This window comes from Zosterops lateralis (assembly GCF_965231275.1).
Source record: "Zosterops lateralis genome assembly, chromosome: 1".
Classification (NCBI taxonomy): Eukaryota; Metazoa; Chordata; class Aves; order Passeriformes; family Zosteropidae; genus Zosterops; species Zosterops lateralis.
This window is the reverse complement of record NC_139762.1, coordinates 138,592,219-138,615,330: the sequence shown is the minus strand read 5'-3', so window position 1 is coordinate 138,615,330 and position 23,112 is coordinate 138,592,219.

Here is a 23,112-nt window from a genome sequence, read left to right as displayed (position 1 = left end):
CTGTCAATAAAATCAATGGAGAAAATAAAATAAATGTCAGTAAAGGCTTTAAGATAGTTTCAGAGAAAAAGAGGATTTTTTTCCTCTTAATCTGGTCTTAGTTCCTAAACTCAATCCATATTTTAAGATGTAATTTGGACTTATTGTCTTTTTAATAGTTTTTACAATAGATTCAGCACAAACAAGCTGTTCCGCTCTCCATTGTAAAGACAGGTGGGAATCCAAAATTGCTTTAAGAACATAATTTCCTGATATGGGGAAGAATTTTTAATGTGCTATCTGTATTTTTTGTGCTTTTATAGTATGAAGTTTTATTAAGAAAACTGTTGAGAGAGTGAAAAACAAAATGCAATTCCCCCCCCCCCCCCTAGTTTTGTTGTTGTTGTTTGATTCTCTAGGCCAGAATCTTCTTTCTTGCTTCTGTGATTACATCAGCAAAACTCAGTGGAGATGCACAGATGTAAAGCCAGTGCAAATATTTTCTGTGCTATGGTTTGTGATGATCCTGTTTCTCACCTCCTTTTCTTATAAAAACCCAAGATTTTGATGTAAAATCTAAAAGCTGTTCAGCAATAATTATATTTTGCTTTTGCATCATGCTTTCCTTAAGGTCCTTTCTGTGACAGCCTCCATTTCATGACAGGACAGATCTCATTGGAAGACCAAGGGATTTTTCAGACATTCTTAGAGGATCTGAGAACAAAATTTCTATGGAAAGTGCACTAGTCATTCATCTCTTGTGCTATTATGAATTGCAGATCATTTTTGGAAAGGTTTTTTTTCTCCCAAATGTGAGTTCCAAGAAGCCCTTCCCTCTTGGGTGAATTTTTTATAGCTGTCAAAATTAGGCAACAGCATTCCTAGAATGCTTTAAGGATGCACTTCAAAATTCCAGCCTGGTGAAGTATGGAAGCCTATGTCTCTGCTAACAAACTGGCTGTGGAGAGTGCTGGCACAGTGCAGATTGTGTATATGGGGCTAAATTCCCTTCTCCAAAACATCATCCTAGCTGCTTCTTGGTTCACAGTGTTCCCTGGACCAACCTGACCGTTTTCTGTTTTCCTGGGTTGTAGTGTAGGATGTACACAAAGTATTTATTCTATCACCATCTTCATGAACTGTTAAACCAGGTGGGGCAGTGTTTTCCCAGGCCCCCTTCCTTTGGGCTCTTCTGCTAATGGCTCATCAATGCCTTGCCCATGACTCACAGGTAACTCCCTCCAGGAGTTGTCTCTGTTTAATGGGCCATCAAGGACCCATTTCACAACTCATCATCCCATTGGGAGCTGCTCCACCCAGGGGGAGGAGCCAAGCATTCTCACCTGCATATAATCTAGGATTTGGGACAGTACAAGCAGCCCTTACCCACTGGATTCCCAGAGGACCAGAGCTCCCAGACCTTTCTACAGGATCACTGCTTCAGGAAGAGCACCTCATTTGGGCTGCTTCCACCACCCTGCTCAGGTTGTATTCTGACTCTGTCAGTGGTCTTTTGTATTATTGCATTTATTTTATTTTATTTTATTTTATTTTAGTTTAGTTTAGTTTTTACCTTTCTTCTTATTAAATTGTATTTCTGACTTGAAACCTCTCACTCGTTTTGCTTTCAAACCACATCTGTGAAAGTGGATAATGCAGGAAAATATAAGTTTGTCTTATATTTTATAAGTGTGTCTTATATTTTCGCCAGCACAGGCTGGGCCCCCAGTCCTGTGCTGTTCTGGTCCTGTTTATTCCATTAGTCAGGATGTAGCCAAAGAGACGGATTGGGAATTAAACACACAGACAGGGATCAGACAATTCGAATTTCATATACTGAAATGTAAAGAAGCCTACTGACCAGTCACCTTGTGCAGAAATCAGCAGTGAAAAACTAGGAGCTATTTTCAGCTAGTGGAGAATTTTTGCTTTCACTCCCAGGAAAAGACTCTGGTAGAAGATGAGGATATTTGGGTAAAAAATAAAAGTTCATTGTTTATGTGTAATCTGAAACCCCTCCACCATGAGGAACAGTGCAGCATACAAGAACATGGTTGATACAAGACCTAGAGCAAACAGAGATGCTCTGGTCCAGCTGTGTTGTAGTAATCCGGATCTCAGATCAAAGCCAGACCTGCTGTAAATCCTTGGAGCTACTGCAACTCTGCTACGCTCACACAGCAGAACAGAAAACTGAAGAAGACAGAATAATGAAATTGTAGAATCACAAAATTGTTAGAGATGGAAATGACCTGACAGATCATCCAGTTCCAACCTGCTTCCATGAGCAGGGACACCTTCCACTAGACCAAGTAGGTCAGATCCTCATTCAGCCTTGCCTTGGAAACTTCCAGGGGTGGGAAGTCCACAGTCTCTCTGGGGAACACGTTCAGAGGGATAGAATAATATATTCAAGGTCTAATCCCAAGTCACTAGCAGAGTAGGAAAAATAATTCTGATCTCCTGTTTCCAAATGATCATGTTGCTAGCTGACTTTATTCATAGCATTCAGTAGCATGCTGTTATAGGCAAATCAAATCTCAGTGTGAAAAAACAGCCTCTGAAAGCACCATTATTCTTTCCTTGCCAGGCAGGGGCCAAGCTACTACAACTTGGAAAGAAAAAGCTTAAAATAATCCCCAAATAATGTTTTCAAAAATCCCCACACTTCTACCTGTGGTACATAGAGATTACAGATGTGTCTCCTGGAGAAACTGAAATTTCGATTATAGTTAACCAATCAGTCTACTGCAGTTCTAGGTCAGTTTTACTCCTTTTTTTTTGTTTGTTTGTTTTTTTGTTTGCTTGGTGTTTTTTGTTTTGATTTTTTTATGTACCTACATGTAAGTTGAACAACTCTTTTAGATATTCTAAGAACTATATGGGTTTTTTTTCTCTAAGCCTGATTCCACCTGGCTGTGTAACTATGGATTTCTCGTGTATGTGCTGTCTTGGTTTTCAAAAAACATTGTCTCTTGTGCTGACAATGAAGCCATCTCAAGAAGGTGAGCTGACAGATAGCCTCAGGTGGGATATTCTTGAGTCCTCCTGTATACAGACCTAAAAAATCTTTTCAAACTCAGTCTACTTTCCTGTCAGTTGCAGCGTTCCCCCCTTACCCCTAGTTCCCAACCTCAGTGTCCTAATTTCCTCCCTGACTGATTGCATGAGTCTTTTTTCCTTGTGCTGCTATTGTTGCTGTCATTGTTACCCTTGTTACTTGGGGAAGTGTTCTGCAGCTCCGTTAAGCATCCTGAAGCCAGAGAAAAATGTGTTAGGAAGTCACAACGATGGGGAGGGATTCAGTGGGGACATCTGCTGACAATCCTGTTAGGTCAGCAGCCCATGGCATTGACAGCCTGATAGTCCTAAGACCTAAAAAACTGCAATACTGGAAAGCTGACAACTTCTGCTGCCAGAAATCTGAGTATCACTTGTCATAGCAAATGCAGGCACAGCTCCTGAGCAGTCAGGAAGAAAGCTGAGCCTGGAAGGCTGTGTGCAGCCTTCACCTGCTGCTATGGAAGATGCAAATTGAAAAGGATCAGACTGAAGAAGGGCTCATTTGTTTTGTATCTTTTGAACCCATAACTATGTGCAGCACTGGACTCCCCTTTGCAAGACATTGCAAAATGCAGGAGATCAGCAAAGCACCACAGGGATGGCTGGGGCTGAAGCACTTGCCTGGTGAGCAGAGGCTGAGGAGGCCCCCAGAAGCTGTGAAATCTCACCTTGTGTGGACTCAACATTTTCTGAGCTTGAGAAGAGCCAGCTCTTCCCAAGGGAAACTTTTCAACAGTTTTCTTTTTTCCCAAAACAACCTTGTGTAAACAATATTCCTTTCCCATAACAACAGGTGTTGTTTGCTATTTCTGTTGCTGAGCCAATGGGAGAGGTGTCAGTCCTATGGACCAATAACCTGCCTTAGTGCAGCATGTTATAAAAGGGCTGAATGAATTGTAAATAAACCTTCTGATTTCAACTGCCTGCTGACTGGAATCAAGCATCTGTATTTCATGTCAGTTAAAAAATCAAATGGATGAGGTATTGAGCAACCTGATTTTAGCTGTCTTTTCTTTGAGAAAAGCAGTGAACCAGGTGGCCTTCAGAGTTAATTTCCAGCCTTGATTATCCTGTGCTTCTGTTCACCATAAGGAATTGTTATTCCAGAGTTCTAATAAAAACTCTGGCCACTGATGTGTTTTATGTTTTGGACAAAGTTAAAAAAAAGAAAAAAAAAAGGGCTTGGAAAGATTTAATGGTTAAAGCTACTGATCAGTTAATGGTAACCATGAACAAACAAGTGTTCAATGGAGAACAAAAGGGAAAAAATTGCCAAGTGTAAGAAAAATTCAACATAAATAATTATTTTGGAAAAATAAAAGAATTTCAGGAGACTCAAAATAACAAATCTGAATGAATAAATAATTGAAAGATTTTGTTTCCAAAATCATCAGAATAGTTTTCCTTTTTTTTTTTTTTTTTTTTTTTTTTTGGTCAACCTAAAATGTGAATTTGTGACTTAAGAATTCAATTTTTTGGAGAGAATCCAGATCCATTTTTTCCAACTTTTTCTAATATATAATGACAGAAAAAACCTCTACATATTAAGATGTAGAAGAAAAAATTCTTGATGTCACATTATGTGACCACAGAGGGTTTTCAGGAATCTCTGAGCAAGCAGCACCAAAAACTTTTAGGGTTGTACTTTGTGAACCAGTAGAGCAAGACTTTACTCACCCAGCAGAGCCATGCCCTTCCCTATTGTTAAAGGGGTAAAGTTGCCTCATTGCTCCACTATTGACTGCAACCATTTTTTATCTTCTGAATCTCCAGCCTTAGAGTGAAATTTGTCAGGTTTATCCTCTGCCAGAAGGTCACCTTCAGAGCAAGTCCAGCTATTTTTTTATAAGATATATATTAGGTAAGAAACAAGCATTCCTTTTGATCATCTTCTCTTCCTCCTACCACCATTTATTCTTGTCCAAACATTTTGATTTAATATGCACGAATGGCTGATGGAAAAACTCTTAGATTGAAGCTGGACACTTTTTGTTTACATTTTATTGTCCTGCTGCCATTAAGCTAAGGACAATCTGAATCTATTTATGCTGCTTTTGAGCTTTTCCCTTTCAGTTCTTGCTGAAACATACTTCTGATCCCTGCATGGCAGTTGGGGTAGTTTAGATTTCAGAATGGACTGCTCCCAGAAGAGTCCTAAAAATCCCTCAGGGTCCAGCTATTTGTGACATCCATCACTTGTTCGTGGTGGATGCAGGACCTCAGCTAATCCATGGGACTGATTACTCTGTAATGGCTGAACACACACTGCAGATGGGTCTGCCTTTATTAACAGATACAAATGGGATCACTTTTAAAGGCTGCAATAAAATTTCTGCTGCAGAATATTACCCACCTTCTTTTTGGCGTGGTTGGCATGACCGTGTCCCCTTCCTGTGCAGGGAAATCTGGGACTCTTTAAGGCTGCCACTAGAAATGCTCTAAAACCCCATACCAGCTGTTCTATCTGGAGAAACAGTGCAAAAAGACATGCAGTTAGATAAACAGCATCTCAGGGCTGTAGAGAACATGTCCAGCTTGGGAGACAGTCATCAGACTGGGAATGCTTCACAAAAATCTGCTGATTTTGGAGTCTTCAAGGCATCTTTGGAGTCAGACCAAGTCCTCACCCCTATAACCAGGCAAGTCCTGACAGTGACTGGTGACCAGAAATTGATAAAAAAACAGATGGAAAAAGCCTTTCCACATGAGACCCAGCAAGTCATTAAAATGAAGAAGGACTTGCCTTCCTCAGGCTGCATCAGCTGGAGATCTGATGAAAAGCTGCATGAAGCATGGACTGAGGCTGCAAGAGCTCTCTTGCTTTCTTGATGAAGTAAATGACTTTTAAAGTCCCTTCCAACCCAAACTATGCTATGATTCTATGAACAAATCATGCCCAGTTGCAAGCCCAGCTATCTGTAAGCATAGCTCATTTATTGGGCAACCTCTTTGGGCATCTGGGGGTGTGTGCATGTGTACACATCTGTAGAAAAAGGCAAAAGGAAAACTCATGTTGGAACAGCTGAAACACTGGTAGAAATCAGAAAGGTAGTGTGTGTAAGGGGTGTTATCTACACTGTCACTGGAATCTAAAGCGAGCTCAGACCAAAAGGTCAGTACAGTTTCTGAAGATGTTAAGTACTTCTAGCACAAGTGGCTGGTGCTGCAGATGCTTCTGGGTTTTTTGCTGAAAGGGGAAATGGTGCAGTAAAGAACAGTTCTTTCCTGCAGTAAGAAAAATAGTTCTGCCAAAGGAAATAGGGACATGTTGCCATTCAGATTGCCTAATGGCATAAGATAATGTTCAAATTCAGATCAGTGATGCTTGGTCTGAATCAGGCAGAAAAAGGCATTTACCCTTGATGTCTTACCCTGTACAAGTGAGCAGACAAATAATTTACATACCAGTCAGTGAAGTAGATCTAACAGAGGGTTTGAAATGTTTTTAACCACCTCTACTATGAGTTACCACCTTCTGGGCCTGCCTGGTGAATTGCTGACTGTGAAAGAACAGCACTGTGTCCCCATCCACTGATTCAAAGCTCTGACCTTGATATAGTGAAATAAGGATTGGACCAATGCCTTTTTTTTTTTTTTTTGTGAACTGTTTTATACAAAATTCTAATCCCTGCATAATCTCTGGAGCATCTGAAGTCACAGTGGTTACTGCCTTAACTACACAATTTCATATTAAATTGTACAAAACATAGTAAAAGAAAACCATTCAAGACTGGATCCTTGCTAAGAAGTGATGGTGCAGCCCCATGACTTTCCTTACCTGGAATCACTACAGATCATACCATGAGGCAGCCCAATTATTGACTTCACTTTGAAGGATTTCTTGGAAGCACAAACTCTTTCTTTTTGCTCTGCTTCTATGTTAGCAACCAAAAAATCCATGAAGGAAATCAATGTGAATTAAAAATGTTAACTCCCAGTTATTATAAAGGGAATAAAGAGAATACAGTGAGCTGGATACCATAATTGTATATCTTTCAGAGTTTTTGAAAAATATGGGTTTACTCGCTATACTTATTGCCTTTATTATCCAGTACAATTTGTAGTCAGAAATATATGAGAGTCAATTAAGGTTTTGAAGAAAAGTTTTCTTTTCTTTTCCAAACGAAAGTGTCATATATCATGGAATATCAACTCCAGTGTTAGACTAGCAGAAATTTACTGCAGCATGTCCCTGCAGTGAAAATTTGCAGCTAGATTAATGTTCCTTTAGCTGGCATTAAATCAATTCCATACATATGCTCGTATTTTCACCAGTGACATTCTGCAATAGTTGATGTTTTGTAGGAGCTGTAAAGAAAAAAAATCAGAAGATTTTGTTTAAGCTTCATATATATGTATGTATATACAAGTGAACATGATACTTCATGCTTCACTTGCTATAAAAAATTCTTGAGTTTTTAAAGTTGGCTAATTCTTTGTGTTTTTCATCTCTATACATTGCTTATTATCAGTGCACTTTCAAGTAGTTGAGAAGCATCTAAAATCTGGACAGAATTGTCATTTTCTTTCCCCCCCCCAGTTTATTGGAATTGCTATTGCTATGAAACTTTCCTATCAGCAATTGACATATTGGGCTAAAAGTGTCATGTCTTCCTATCTAATACTCACCATGCTGTAGCTGATTTCATCCTGGCTGGCTCTCAGGGGATCCATGGGAGAACAACACCCTCAATGGCAAGACATGAACTGCCCAAAGAGGTTCTGCATGTCTGTGGGACTTTGCTTCCTAACCCAGGGCACAGCAATCTCCAAAAAGGCCATTTTTCTCCTGAATGCTCCTTCTCAAGAAAGGATGCCAAGGAGAGCAGAGTCAGCTCATTCAGGATGCTCTCATGGAGCAACCACTGCAGCCCTGGGGACAGAGCCAGTGTCAGCCACCCAGGGCAAAAAGAGTGGTCTGTGCAGCAATGGCATCACTATGACATCACTGGTAAACAAGCCAGTGGAATTTTCTCTTCTCAGTCACCTTTTGTCAGATAAAACCACACTGATTGCCTCGGTCATCAATTGCTGCAACTACCCCTCTTATGCTGAAAGGGTCTCTCACTGCTGCTGGACATGACTCCAGGCAATATGAACCTTCAGGGGAAAAACGCTTGTCTCACCTAGAAGATCTGGTCTGAGAAAGAAAACCTCATTTCCTGTCTCAGTAGTAAAGGGGTGGAGAAACCACACAAGTGGAAGGAGAACCAAGTCTGAGATTCCAAGTAGCTTTAATGTGGATTTGCAATTGAGGAATTTACTGGGATTTATGGTTTTATAGGCATTCAAGTAGGGGTATATTGTGTACTGAGACACCCCAGGATGTAGAGATAATGTAGCAAGCCAGATTAAAAATATGGATATCTCTAAATATGCCCAGGGAAAAATTATTTCTTTTCCAGCATTACTGGGGGTAATGAGGGACCTGTGAAGGATTCTGAGATCTCTTGGAGTGAAAAATCAGTGGAAAGTGCTGAAAGCCAGACTCAGGGTGCCAGGGAGCTGATCTAGCCCCTTTCTTTTTGTATGTATGTGTAGTATCTAAGCATTCACAGGCATCTCCAGCTCTCAGAGAAAGAGGAAACAGATGTATATTAGAGGAGGGAACAGAAATATAGAGAAGATTACCAGAAAGAAATGGATCGACATTAATATTCAGGGCTCCAGGTGATCAGCCACAATCCTGAGGTGTTTTGACTTTCCTTGTGTCTTTAAAATTTATGGCAGAAGGACCCTAGCTTGGGAAAGCAGTCCTTTCTGCACAGGGAAAAATTGGCAGGTAAGGTTTCTTTGGGATACCGCTCAATGCTGGTGAATTATTTGTGATGTTTTCATGTTACTAAGGTCGTGTATAAAGTCTGTCACTAACCTGAGTAACAAACTTGGGCTGCTTAAATGTCCTCTTTGCATGCAGTTTTCTATCTCTCTGCTGTTTTAGCTATGTTGTTAATATCAGATAAAATTTGGTTTGCAAGAGGTATCCAGAAACAGCAGCATCCTCCAGTTTTCTTCAAATGAGGGATTCAGTTTAGTTCTCTGGCTTCACATATCCTTTGTCACTTATTTCTTAACCATTTATCACAACCTTTGTTGTGATAAGTAAGTTTTGACAGCACGGAATACAGTTGACACCTAATACTGGAAGGAGAGTTTTGGGGTTATTTTCCTGACATGTGAGGCAGCAAAATTATAAATTAGGATGAACTAATGTGTCACAAAGAGAATGATCCATTAAGCATTTATTATTTCAAGTTGCTTGAATGACTCAGCTTTGGTCACCAGGGTTGGGCATAAAGAGAGGCCTCACATATTCATCATGACAAATCAAAATTATCCCAACAGAGGTGTTATGGGTGTGGTTCATTTTTAATACATATATATTTGGGTTTGCTTTCCCCCTTCCCCCAATTAATGCATCATTTTCAGAGCAAGGTGTACTGTGGACTAGGAGAATCATAAATGAAAATCTAACTGCAAAAATCCTCAAAGATCTGACAGCCCTGCAAGACAGCTGATTGCTAAATATCTTCCAGTCTTGTGCGTGCAGCAGCCATTGCACTGGTTCACACACCTCCACCTGCTTTATTGTTTTTAGGAAAGATGTCACATTTCACATTTTCTACATAGGTGACTTACTCTCTAAAACTAAAGATGAGCTGTGTAGGAATTTTATTTCTTAAATTTCTGATTTGGAATCTATACAAGTTGTTTTATCTATGGATACTTTAGCTCTGTTGTGCTTTCAGTTTTTGTGGTTTTGGTTTTTTTTTTTTTTTTTTTTTTTTTTTTTTTTTTTTTTTTTTAATATGGATTATATGACATATATATATGGTACAGGAAAAGAAAGTCTGAGCATCATAAGAGTTTAAGGCTTTGTTCTTGAAGTATTCAATTTTTTATCTTCTGTGCTACTTCTTGGGGTTTATTTTTTGCTTATGTATGCACATGCATGCATTATCCATACACATGCTTCTCTATCATCTCAATTGCCTACCCTGCCTTTTTTATAAATCACTTTTTAAAATTACTGACTATTCCCTGTGTCATATGTAATTTAATACAATATTTATAATCATGGTAAAATGAACAATCACGCAGTGCTCTTCCATGCATAGTTCGAAGCAATTTTCATAAATAAGGATTTAATAAAAAACAGGTTTCATTTTTTACACTCTAATTAAAAATTAAGAAGAAACAAAATAAAAGAAGAGCAATAAAAACAGACTGAATTCTTCTCTAAATTGCATACACTAACCTGATTGGATTCACTGGATTGACTTTAATTTAGAATGTGTGTAAGGGAGAAAAGCAGAGCTTGGAGTAGCCATTCCTGAAATGGAGAGTGAGGTGCAATAACAGGGTAGTAATTAAGGACTGCCTCTAGTGTACTCCTTTGAAGGGGCTCATGTGCCTTTGCTCACTTTTCAAGAGTGTTACCTGAAAATTCATTAAACATAAACCTTCAGGTTTAGCAAGGCAGCCAAAGATCAGCAGAGACCAGGGAAATATTTGTCACTGTTGATTTATTGGAGCTCAGCTGACTGATAGGAGTGTGTTGTGGTGACCCCACATACTTTTCTGGGGTCCTCATTTTGTACTTCCCTACCTTTGCCCTGCTCTGTTGGGTGACCAGTACTGGCGGCTGTGGGAATTTGGTCTATCATGGACTTCTCATCCACAAGGAGCTCATTCCCACACTCTGGAAACAAGAGTGTCTGAAGTGGTGGTGCAGATGGGACATTCCAAGGTCAAAGCTCAAATTCTAATTGCTGCTCAGAGTGGTTTCTCATAAGTGATGTGTGGAATATGCACAAGGAACGGGAAGGATAAATTGGAGTGGGGAAATCCTTATCCCCACTATAGGAAAGGCCCTGAAAAGGCCACTGACTCATTCTCACCTTTTCTTCTTCATCGTCTTTTGCCTTCTGTTGTGCCCAGGTCTGGTGCCCTAACACAGGAAAAGATGAGGATTTGTTGGAGGCCAGGGAGATGCTCAGAGGACTGAAGCACCTTTCCTGTGAGCCTGCAAGACTTGAGTTTGTTGAGCCTGGAGAAGAGAAAGCTTCAGAAAGAACTTATAGAAACTTCCACTACTTAAAGGGGACTAAAGAGCTCTGGAGAAGGACATTTGACAGAGGCATGGAGGGACAGGACAAGAGGAATGGCTTCAAGCTGAGTGGAGGGTAGGGTTAGGTTGGATGCAAGGAAGAAATTCTTCACTGTGGGAATGGTGAGGTACTGCAATAGGTTGCCCAGAGAAGCTGTGGATATCTCAAGTCTAGAAATGTTCAAGGCCAGGCTGGATGGAGCTCTGAACAGATTGGTCTATTGGAAGGTGTCCCTGCCCATGATAAGGGAGTTGGAACAAGACGATTTTTAAAGTCCTTTTCAACCCAAAACGTTCTGTGATTCTATGTGGCTTTTTCTGTTGCTTTTTTAAATCCACACAGAGAGAGAATATTATAGTTTCCTGCATTTCCCCCCTGATCGAACTCTGTAGGCATAAATCCATATGATTTTACTGGTTTTAAAAGATTTATATCTTTTCTACTATTGGAGGAAATTCCTCTCTCCTATTGGCTATTTTTTGTGGTTTTTGGTTCTTTGTTTGTCATTTGTTAAGGGACAGGCTAATTTGTGAAAAGGAAATGGAAACATTTATTCTCAAATTCATTTTATTGGATATATTCAGCATTTTTAATACCCTTTTTCCATGTCCAGCCATAAGACACGAGACTTCTTTAGGGAAAAAAAAAAGAAAATTAAAACAGAGAAAGTGTTTTATTTGAGCAGCAAGCCCAAATCTTAATTAGACATCCAGAGATGGTTTCAGACATTCACAAAGGTGAGGAGGGGTTGTTCATGTCACCTTCCTGTAATTACATGAAGACAAGAGAAGAAACCATCTGACAAATGAAACCAGTGGAGTTGGTACTGGATGATCTTTAAGGTTCTCATCAACTCAAACAATTCTCTGATTTTGTGATTATTATGGAGCAATCAAGGGCAAACATGAGTAATAACACCTGAGATGTATTCAACATTGTTTTAAAATACATAATACTTTTCTTACATGAGAGAATGAGAAAAGCATAACCAAAAGAATGCAACCCCCAAACTTATTTTCATCTCCAAAAAAAGTCTGATGTTGAGTCATTTTGGGCATATCTCATGAAACCAAGGTTCTCTGCTTCTCTGGAAGGAACAGATGAGTCTAAAATGCTGTTTGCATCCAATTCCTGAACCATTGAAAACACCTTACAAGTCAGTGTGACTTGTTTGAATCTGACAGTGTTACTTGTATATCCAGAATTGCCATTTGTCCAGTTCAGAGAAAAAAATCTTTCCTTACTGGGAGTAAAACCCCACAATTTTCACACTGTGGAAGAAAATAACAGGGAGGAGACTGGGCTATCTCACTTTTCAAAAATTAAAGTATTCCTTGTGGGACAGCACATATTCACTTTCATATGGAAGTGAAACATTTTTGATTGTTAAACGTTTAAAAGTGAAAGTTTTCATTCTATTCAAGAGAATGAAGTCTCTTATAAATTAAAACTTCTCATTTGGATTATTAAATAGTTTCTCAATGGGAAAAGAATAAAATTAGAAACAGGACTTTTAGTATGAAAACTGGGGAGGAGTATTATGAAACTGCTTTCTCTTTGGAACAGTGAAAAATGTTTTCAAGGCAATTATTCATGGCTAGTCCTCAAAGAACCTTGCAAATATTACTGAGGTGTTGAAATGCTGCATGGGAGAGAGGCAGGCAGTGTTTGGGCTGATGGAACTGAGCATCACAGAGGGAGTCTGGGGCCCATGGAGCTCAGAGTGACTGGCAGCTAGGAGGTTGCATCATTAAGGCTGAGAGGTTGAACCCCTTCTGAGAGTGTCATTGAAGTCACTTACCCTCTTAATGCTTTTGCAAATGGTGCTCATAATTTTCCAATATGTCTTCACCTGGATAAGAACTGGAGACAGCCAGAGGCTGGGTGGACACATAAAGATTTTTCCCCAGTTAATTATTGTTAAAATGAAGGATTATAATAAGGAAGTCAGAATATAACCATCCAAAGAGCACATTTGTTTATGCTTTATGTACCTACATGTGCTCGCATTTATTATTTTCTGTAGCAAGCAAGCAAGCAATAATAATCCTGTGCATGGCTTCATAAAATGTATGAATTTGCAAACATGTCTGTATCAATATACAGCAATGCACAGTTGGCTGGAGTTTGTTTGCATCTATCTGTATTTCTTCAGAGCTAATCTCAGCTCCTATCCAATATAAACCTGTCAGGTTGTCTCTTGTGCTAGGAGACCATTTATATTTCCACTTGTGCACATTTAAATCATTGTTTCCAAAAAGGACAACTCATTTGTGCATGTGTGTGTGCCTCCCTCTTTCTTTAATTCAAACAATACTGTGTTGGCAACTGCCCAAGAAAATTTGGGCACTCAGCATCAGAGCTGTTCCATCATTAAAGTCTTTCAGACATATGCAGACATTGAGAGGTTAAGAGATAAAGTTCCTTGTTTGTTAAAGCTTCAATGCAGTATGCCTTATGCTGACTCAGAAAAAGTTTTTAGTAAAGCCTTGTGGGATTAGGAAAGGGGGTTAAAATCTAGTCTTGATCATATCAGAATTGATTAAATGTGCTATAATCCTTATTCTCTGATGACAGACTTTCAACTGAATTTAGTATTCCTACACTACAGTTTAAAACAAAGTTCAAGGGCTTTGGGTAACTAAAGCCACAGAATTACAGTCTCTCTCTGACTCCTACATATGAAAAAGTATGATATGAGAAGAAAAAGGTAGATAGTATCAAAGTCACTATTTTGACAGTTTTATCACAGTACAAACAACTGCTCAGGTTTCTGAGTATTCACTGATAGCTATTTCTCTCCTTTTTTTGCATTCTTTAATTTAGGTCAGCCTTTCAAAGCAAAGGTAGTCATTCTTTTGAGAGGCAGAGCACTATTTAACTTGCCTTTTCACAAGCAACTCAAGATGTTTCATTGTTGTCTGGAATGTGACAGTAGAATCCTCTGCAAGCAAAAAATATTTTTTTTCCTAGAACAATGCCCAAATTCTAAAGATCTAATCACTAGATATATATATATATATATATATATATATATATATATAAAATTGAAATATTTGAACCTCAATAATAAGAGACAAGCAACTTTGCTGCCTGTAAAGCATTTCCTCCTAAAGAGGTTTAAAAATCTAGGCAAGATTTTCCTCCTTCTCAACACAATATTTATAAAATAAAGTCTGTCATGCCATCATTATGTCTGTCAAGTGCAGGCTCAGTGACTCTTCTACAGAGGTCAGGTGGCAGCATATACCTCAGACTGGAGCTGCAGCCAATTACACCCAGCAAGTTGAAACATGGCAGACCTTTAAAAGTGGATTTCTCCCACTCGCAGAAAAAATTCTGTTTTGCTTATTAGGTGACTTGAGTACACCTAAGTTTGACTGAAGCCTAAGGATTTTTTTTCCATTAATCCCCCTGGTAGTGAATGGAGCTGTAGTATTGCTTAATGATATCTTGTAAGGAACTTCTTTCCTTCCCTTTTGTGTGAAGAGACTTGGATTTTCCCCTTCTAAGACAGTAGTGTTGATGAGCCGTGGAAAAGTAGGTCTCTGTATGATGCAGAAACTTCTTAATATTAAATTTAAACATAGCTGCTCTTCGCTCCACTATAGGATGACTGATAATACCTCATTTATTGATCTGTTTGGCCCAACAAATATCCCTGGTCCCACTGAGCACAACCCAAACATCTCTGTGCTTATCCTCTAGCAAGAAAATGCTGGGGCACAGAAAGATGGGTTGCTTTTTCCTCCATGGGGAGCTCTGCCTTATCACAGCTAAATTTGAAAAGCTTCAACCTTGACAACAGCAGATGAAACCTGTTGGTCTTGGCATGATGTATCTTCCCCATAATCATGTGTGCATGTGTATGTCCTATTAGAGGTAATAAGGGTTATGTATTGAGAGCAGATGCTCTTTAACCAATAACTGTCTCATGCTATTATGTCTGGATTTATTTAAAAGCTGTTGTCTATCCATACCCTGTGAGCATTAGAGTGCAGATTTCCACAACAAGCCATTGAGAAAATTGTCAGTGCTGCTGATTATAAGAGTGCAAGGATGAATTTCAGATCCTTAAGGCTGATTTTTTTTTTTTTTTTTTTTTTTTTTTTTTTTTTTTTTTTTAAGCTGACTTCACTGGTGTCAAACAAAGCCTTGAACCACAAAAGATGAGTGTTCCCTTTACAGCAAAACTGCAGTTTAAAACTGTCTTGGATATGAGAAGGTGCACCTCAATGTTACATTGCACTTGGGCTTGTGCATGGGTGGGGTTTTGACCAGAGTTAATAAAAAGGCAGAGGTTGGAGAAAGAAAAAAATGAATCTGTGATAAGTTTGCTCTTGGGTTGAAAGTGCAATTCGGTGTGGGCTGGATTTGCTCACTTCTCCATGTCAGTGTCATGAAGTATTGCAAAGCTCACTTTCCAGCTCAGGTCAGTCAGGGCAACAGGTTACAAAAGCCTCTGTGAGAACTTGCAGAAAAGAAATGGGAAATGCTGTGTTTCATAAAAAAGGCAAAGAAAGAGAGAAAGAGACATAGAAGGGAGAGTGCGAGTGAAGAAAACCAATAAAAAACCACATTTACTGCACAAGGGTAGCTCAGCATGGGGAGCTGAAGTGAGTCAGGAGAAAGTAGGGGTTTTATTATCACACATATTTTGCATTTCAGTCCTCATCTCTCCCTACACACAAAGGTAAACAATGGGCTCTGTCTACTTTATACAGGATTTCACATTTCTTCTTGAGCAGTGACTTCAGATCTAGAAACTCAGGGCTGCCCTGGGAGCTGTCTCTTTTGGACGTTCATGTATTTTCTTCTTGAGACTGTGGGCTTCCCTGATCTGCTGCATGCAGAAGTGGCTAGATCTTTTTAAAAGCTACATGAATCATTAACTGCCCTCCTTCTATGCCACATGAAGTTTCACAAAGTACAACATCTTCTAACATTAGCCCAGAGTATATAACATTCTCAAACTCACTTTGCAAAATGCCTTTTATTGCTTGTTCTTCACTGGCAGGCCATGAGGTTTCAGGTAATGTCAGCTAATGTAGAAGGGAGAGTTGTCTGTGCTTTCTTTACCACAGAGTCCTGGGGTTATTTTCTACTATAGGAGAAAAATGAATAGCAAGAGGTAAAGACTGCAACCTCTAAAATGCCCTATTTTATGTATTTACTTTTTTGCATAAAACTTGTTCCACCAGAAGAAAAGCTCAACACTGAACTTCTAATCAGAAAACACTCAGAAACCCACTCCTTATTTCCACAGAGATAACAGCACAGGTGTATGGACACATTCACACACTGGAGTGACAATCCCTAGAGGACTCCTTGGGACAGCACAACTAGGATTCATTATTGTCTACCCAACACACAGGACTCCAACATGGTACTTCTCTTTCACAAACAAATCCTTTTTTTTTTTTTTTTTTCCTCTTAGGTGACCAGGAGCCAACTTTGAGGGTAAGCCCATTCTGTATGAATCTATAAGAAAATGCCTTAACACATTCTTCAGCCTGTGGCTTTATAGCAATTCAGATTAATTCAGTGACAGTCGTCAGTAAAAATTTGTATTTTTCCATTTAGCTCCTTAATGTGGGTTCAAATGCATGACTGACCCATACATTTTTAAGCAGCCCTGTTTAAATCCTGGGACTGACTTACTTTTTGCATAGAAATTTCTTTTTTCTGTATATATACAGTGTGCTGAAGAGGGTAAGTACATGTCAATGGTTAAATTTACTGAACACTCCAGAGCAGCAGCAAAAACGACCTTTCTGGCTGGGTCCTTAGGTGAGCGAAAGAATGTTGCTCTGATGTTTCTGTCTGGTGTTTCAACCTTGCAGGACTGTATTTTGCAGCACAGATGTCTGAGCAGCCTCCCAAAGGCAGAGGTGAGCAATTCCTTAGGGGAAGCAAGTCAGGCATTTAAGAGATGAAGAGTTGTTGAATTCACAATACTTCTGTCTGCTTTTCTAACCCAAACCCAGACTTAACAGATGGGTCCTAAGGTCTGTTTCATGACCCCCCATGCTGTCACTGAGATCAGAAATCCCCACTGCAATTACTGGTAAGTTCCTTTGTTCTCATCTGTTATGAATGTTGACTCCCTGGGGGGAACATGGAAGTCAAGGAACTGAGTAAGGCTGATACCGTGGTAGTGAGCTCATAGGATGGACCCAAAATACGTTTTTCATTATTATTTTGGGATGGATAACTTCATTTTTTCTATTTTTTTTTTTTTTTTTTTTTCTTTTTAGGTCTTTCTGGTCTTTCTCAGCTTAGAGCAATTAGCAGAGCAGCATTCTGCTTAAAGAAAGCCCAAAAAAATAGGAAAGGGCTGAGGTAGGTTACTTTGCTATGAACTCATTAGTAAACTGTGCAAAATGCAGAGCCCAGAAAGCTTCCACCAGCAGCCCTTGATCTAAGGATGAGTGGCTCTGTCTCCTCTTTTGCAATTGCAGTCTTTGCTTCAGTCACATTATTCCTGCTCAGCCTATGTTTTTCTATATTTCCCCTGTCTATTTTCTGAAGAGGCAATTGTTGTGAATGGTGGAGAAGGTTGAGTGCCTGACTGAAATAAAGGAAAATTAGTTTTTAAGGAGAGTAAATTGGATAGAATAGGACCCGTAAGGATAACAAGTTGGCGATAATTCAGTGTAGTCTTCCTGTTCTGGTCCTGTTTATTAAATATTCTTATTGACTTCTGCTTCTCAGTACTCTCTGTTCTAGTGTACTAAATTACAGTAACTGAATATTCTGTCTACATATGCTGACTGGTCATTTGAGAGATGAGTGCACTTAAGACAGAAATGTTTTCCTTTAGCCCTTGCATCCTTGAAACGCCTGTTATAAAATGTACATCTGTGAGAAGGCACTTCTCCTTGCCAAATGAGATTTAATGCTGAAAAAGCTACAGAGCTAAATAAAATAATAAATTTTTAGGAGGAGCCTTCTTTTTGACTCATATTGCTCTTTTCGAGTCATATTGCTCTTTTCTAGCCACTGCCAGAGTTTTGGGTTAGGAATTAATGCCTCCATACCCATATTCCCCCGCCAAAAAAAAGAAGTCCTAATACAAATATATACCATCAAGCTTATTTTCCCCTTGTTATAACCTATTTATGGAGTTTCTCAAACTTTTGAGAATACATTTTGGTTTTTTTTTGCTTAAGGAACAAGGTGCTCTGAGTGTCAGCCTCCTTGGCAATGAAGGGTAAACCATGCTGGGCCAAGGAATGCTGTCAGTACAGCATTCAATGTGCTGTCAATACAACCAGGAATTTAGCCCTCATATTTAACTGTTATTGTTTTCTTTGAAATAGTTTTGACAAGCACATTTAAAATTCTTTTGGAGGATGCCTGGATGTGACAAGGGAGATAGCATAATCCAGTGACTGCTCTCAGCAGACAACACAGGTGAGACCATCCTGTTCTTGTGTGAGAAGCTTTGCTCCATGGATATGCACCACGGTTTCAGGGCCAGACAAAAGGTCTTGGTCTTTTTTTTTTTAATTGCTGCAGAGTAGATTAAATGTTCCAACTTTCTTCCCTTTTCAGAAGAAGGGGATAGGGAGAAATTCTAGCCTTTCCCTTCCCTAATTTACTTAGTTCAAGGCCAGGTTGGATGGGGCTCTGAGCAGTCAGGGCTAGTGGAAAGCATCTCTGCCTCTGGCAGGGGGAATTTTCATTGCCCTTCCATGCAGCCTGCCCCATTCCCAGGAGCCAGAGAATTTCCCAGGAGGGTACAGCTTTGAGGTACCCCCTTCTGATGAAAGAATTAAAGTCAATTCTTCCAAAGACCAGGCAGACCTGACCATTAGGAGATTTTACAGCAGTGTGAAATATTCTTAATTCTCTATTGCGAAATCACTTTTATCTGGTATGTTGGTTGTTCTCTGAGATACCTTTTCACAACAAACTCCCAGAGGAGAAGATGAGGGGACAAATGATTACTTTCCTAATATTAGTTAAGCCTCTGTTAATCCAACGTTGAACTGCTCACCAAAAAACTACACAGCAAAAAAAAAAAAAAAAAAAGTGCTCCTCCATTTGCTCAGAGATAGAACTTGCAGGCTCGTGAGATATTTGGCACTGAAAATAGTCACATTTATAAACTTCAAGTGCCTCCAAATACAGAGAGAAGAAGTACATTACTTTGGGAACATATTTTAAATTATAATGTATAAATATAAATTCTACCCCTCAATGCCCTCTTTTTAAAAGGTTGCCTTTATTCCCTGTGTTAGTGATTGCTGTTTGTCCTTGCTTATTCTGGAAGATCATTACTTGTCTTCCATTGCTGAACTAAATATGTACTCCATCTTGCTTAGCTGTCTCTGCAGCAGAGGCTAAGCCTGCATCAAAAAGAGAATTCAACATCCTCAAACTCAACATTGAGCACTGAGTGATCTGGAGGCAGGTCTTCAGCAAACATTCATCTTGCTGCCATTGATCTCTCTCTCCCATTTGGAGGATCAGCCTTTTAAACCAAATGCAAGACTCTCCCACTGAATTAAGCCCCAGGCCCCAACATTTCTCACAAAAGCCATGAGAGTTGGCTTAGAAATCCATAAAGCATCTTTTGCAGTCTTTTATTAGTAGGGAAGATAATTTTTCCAGTAGGAAATAGAATCATACAATCATAATAGCTTGAAATGAAAGGGACCTTAGAAGATCATCTTGTTCCAAGTCCCCTGCCATGGACAGGGCACCTTTCACCAGACCAGGTTGCTCAGAACCCCATCCAGCCTGGCCTTGAACACTTCCTAGGATGGAGCATCCACATCTTCCCTGGGCAGCCTGTGCCAGTGTCTCAGCACCCTCAAAGTAAAGAATTTCTTCCTCGTATCTAATTGAAATCTACCTTCTTTCAGCTTAAAGCCATTAAGTCACCCAAGTAGCTGCCATTAAAGACAAGTAGTTAGTAATCTGTTTTCAATGACTTTATACAAAATTGCATGCAAGGATAAGTGTATCTAATTAATTACTCTACAACATTGTACTTAGACAAGTACCTGAGCTCTGGTACCTCAACTTAGAGAAATGCTTAGAACTAAACAAAAGACAATTCTGTTCTCTCTCTATGGATACAAGTTTTAAGTTTATACCCCTGGGATTCTTTAAGTCAATTAAGGCCTTGTAAGTGTTTTGCTCAGCCTTCCCAGTTTAAGGTATCCCTCAACTCCACATTGTAATCTTTGGAAAGAAGAGTAGGTACCAGCTCTCATGTTTGCATCAGAAGAATCATTTTAAATTATGAAACCAATCTGTCTCAATTCTTTCTTAGAGTAGAATTCACACCATACAATTAAGGTGCCTATTTTATCACTCTGTTAAGGGAGAAAGAATGAAACTAAGAGCCCTGAAGTGACCTCGATAACAACAATCATTTAGGCACACCAGATTTCTTCCCTGAGTTTTTTCAAGATGCAAGTTGTCACTTGTTTCCCTCTCTGTGTCACAGGGACTAGACCTGGAAGAGCTCTTCTGAGTCATTCTCTCAAGTCTTCTATTGCAGGAAACCTCACCATCTAACCTATGATTTAATAAACTCAGAGTAAATTCAAATATATACAGTTACCTTGCAAAAATTTAATTTCCCTTTCAAGAGTCAAACATCTTGAAAAATATCTAAAGAATATGGATTCTGATAATACATAGTTGATTCTCCTCTAAATTGATCTATTTGAACCTCCATATGTCCCCTCTCCTGAATTATTCTATATATGGAATTCCATTAAGTTCTTAAATCTCACAATCCTGAGGGAAAAATTGATAAGACCATTTCTTTTGCCAATGGCATTAACTGTTGTCATTTTGTTCCTGTTCATTTCTTTGAGTTGCTTCAGCTTCCTCTGTTTATTCCAAAAAATGACTCAAAGCAGAAGATGCCAGCAGTTGGAACAGAAAGAAGCAAGGAGTTGTAAAAATCTGTTCAGCAAGAGGATGGGGAAGCAGAAATCACTTTTTATTTTCCTTATTATCACTACAACTCTTTCTTTGTCTGATGTTAATTGTGAAAATGGAGATCTTCAGAACACAGGGAATAAGTGGAAATGTTTCTATTGTCTTTATTCTTGTCAAGAATATATTCTCGACTTTGGCACAGTTTGGATCTCCATAGAAGGCAGGAAACATGTTTGTTGAGAGGAACACATCCCTTCACCAAGTCTGCTAATGTTAAATGCCACTGTTCAGACCAGCTGACCTCTATGCTTTCTTGTCCTCTGCTGAGACAGAAGCCGTGCCCAAGCAAGGAATAACAAAGGCTAAATACTTGTCTTCACCATGTAGGCTCCAATAGCCCAACAGGTAGATTGTACTGAAGAATATTCTGCTTATTCTCCAGTGTTAGCAGCATGTCTGAGCAGGGCTTCTGGGCTCCTATTCCTTTTTCTGTGCCTGTTCTCCACCTGTGCTCTGAAGAGAACAGCAGTTTCTTCTTACTGTCATGGTCTCAGTCTTGTTTTTTTGAAAATTTTTCCATGTTGGCAGTAGAAAGGAGGGTGAAGAGGTAAGATCAGTTTTGATGTGTGGGTCAGTCAGCACTTCTATTTGTTCTGGAGAGATACAGAATTATTGTGGACTTCTCAGCAGGTCTTATTAGCTTAGACTTGGCCACTGTGAGAAAGCATGTATGCCTGTTTTGTAGATGTCATGGGAAACCCTCTTCCAAGTCTTCTCTTAGGTCTGTCTAAGTGTGCTTTGCTCCCAGGATAAGGACTGGAGTGAAACTGTTGCCTTTCCTGTTCTTGTTATGTATTTCTCATGTGGTGAGGATGGTTTGCAGGGAGCTTTGAAAAACCCTCTCTGTCCATGCCTCTGCTTAGTTAACAAACTGAAAAAAGTGATAGATGAAGGAGGGACAGCTAAAGAAAGGCTGCTGCACTGCAAAGCCCTGACAAAAGTCAGCAGGGGTACAGCCAGCTGCACAGCAGAAGTTCTACAAAGACTGAGAACATCTGGACATGAATTTCTAGGAAATAAAGCTTTATCTGTTAACTCTGACTCTGTGTTTTCTCGAATTCAGGTTGTGCAGCTATTTCCTAATGAAGATGCAGTAACTTAAGTAGCTGTCACGTAAAGATGTGGGTGGAAAAGATCCTCTCCTGAATTTCTGCTTCTTTAACATTTCCTCTATGAGAGCAAGCAGCACCAAGTATATTTCAATGCCATTATTATTTAAGAGATATTGATGTAATCATTGATGTGATCACAGTTCAGCCTGAACCAAATAAAGATTTAGTGAGACTATAACCTGTTGAAGCAGTAACCTGCTCCTGACAGCTGGTGAAGGAAAGAAGAAAAGGCAAGGGTGATGTTTCTCCTGATATAACATCCTAAACACCAGGAACTAGCATCTTGAGTACTTCTCTGTCTGAACATTGCATCTGTATAGTTATGTTTAAAGGTGTGGATGGACTTTGTTTCCAATAATTTGTCAAATCATATTTTGACATATCTGGAATTGTGTTTCTATGAGTTCTACTATGTCCTTGTGCTCTAGATGAAAGTATAAATCCTTTTAATGTTTGCTAAATTCCTGCCTCACTATCTCACTTATCATAGACTCACAGAACCATTGAGGTTGGAAAAGACCTCCAAAATCATTGAGTCCAACCTTTTACTGATCACTGCCTTGTCAACTAAACCACAGCACTAAATGCCACATCCAGTCATTTCTTGAAAACCTCCAGGCATGGTGACTCCACCACTTCCCTGGCCAGCTTGTTCTAATGCTTAACCACCCTTTCAGTGAGAAATTTCTTCATGGTGTTCAAAATGAACTTCCTCTGTCACAGCTTGAGGCTGTGTATTCTAATCCTGTCACTTGTTACCTGGGAAAAGAGCCCACCCCCAACAGTGTTACAGCCTCCTCTCACGCAGTTGTAGAGCATGAGAAGGTCTCCTCTGAGCCTCCTTTTTTTCCAGGCTGCACAATCCCAGCTCCTTCAGCTGC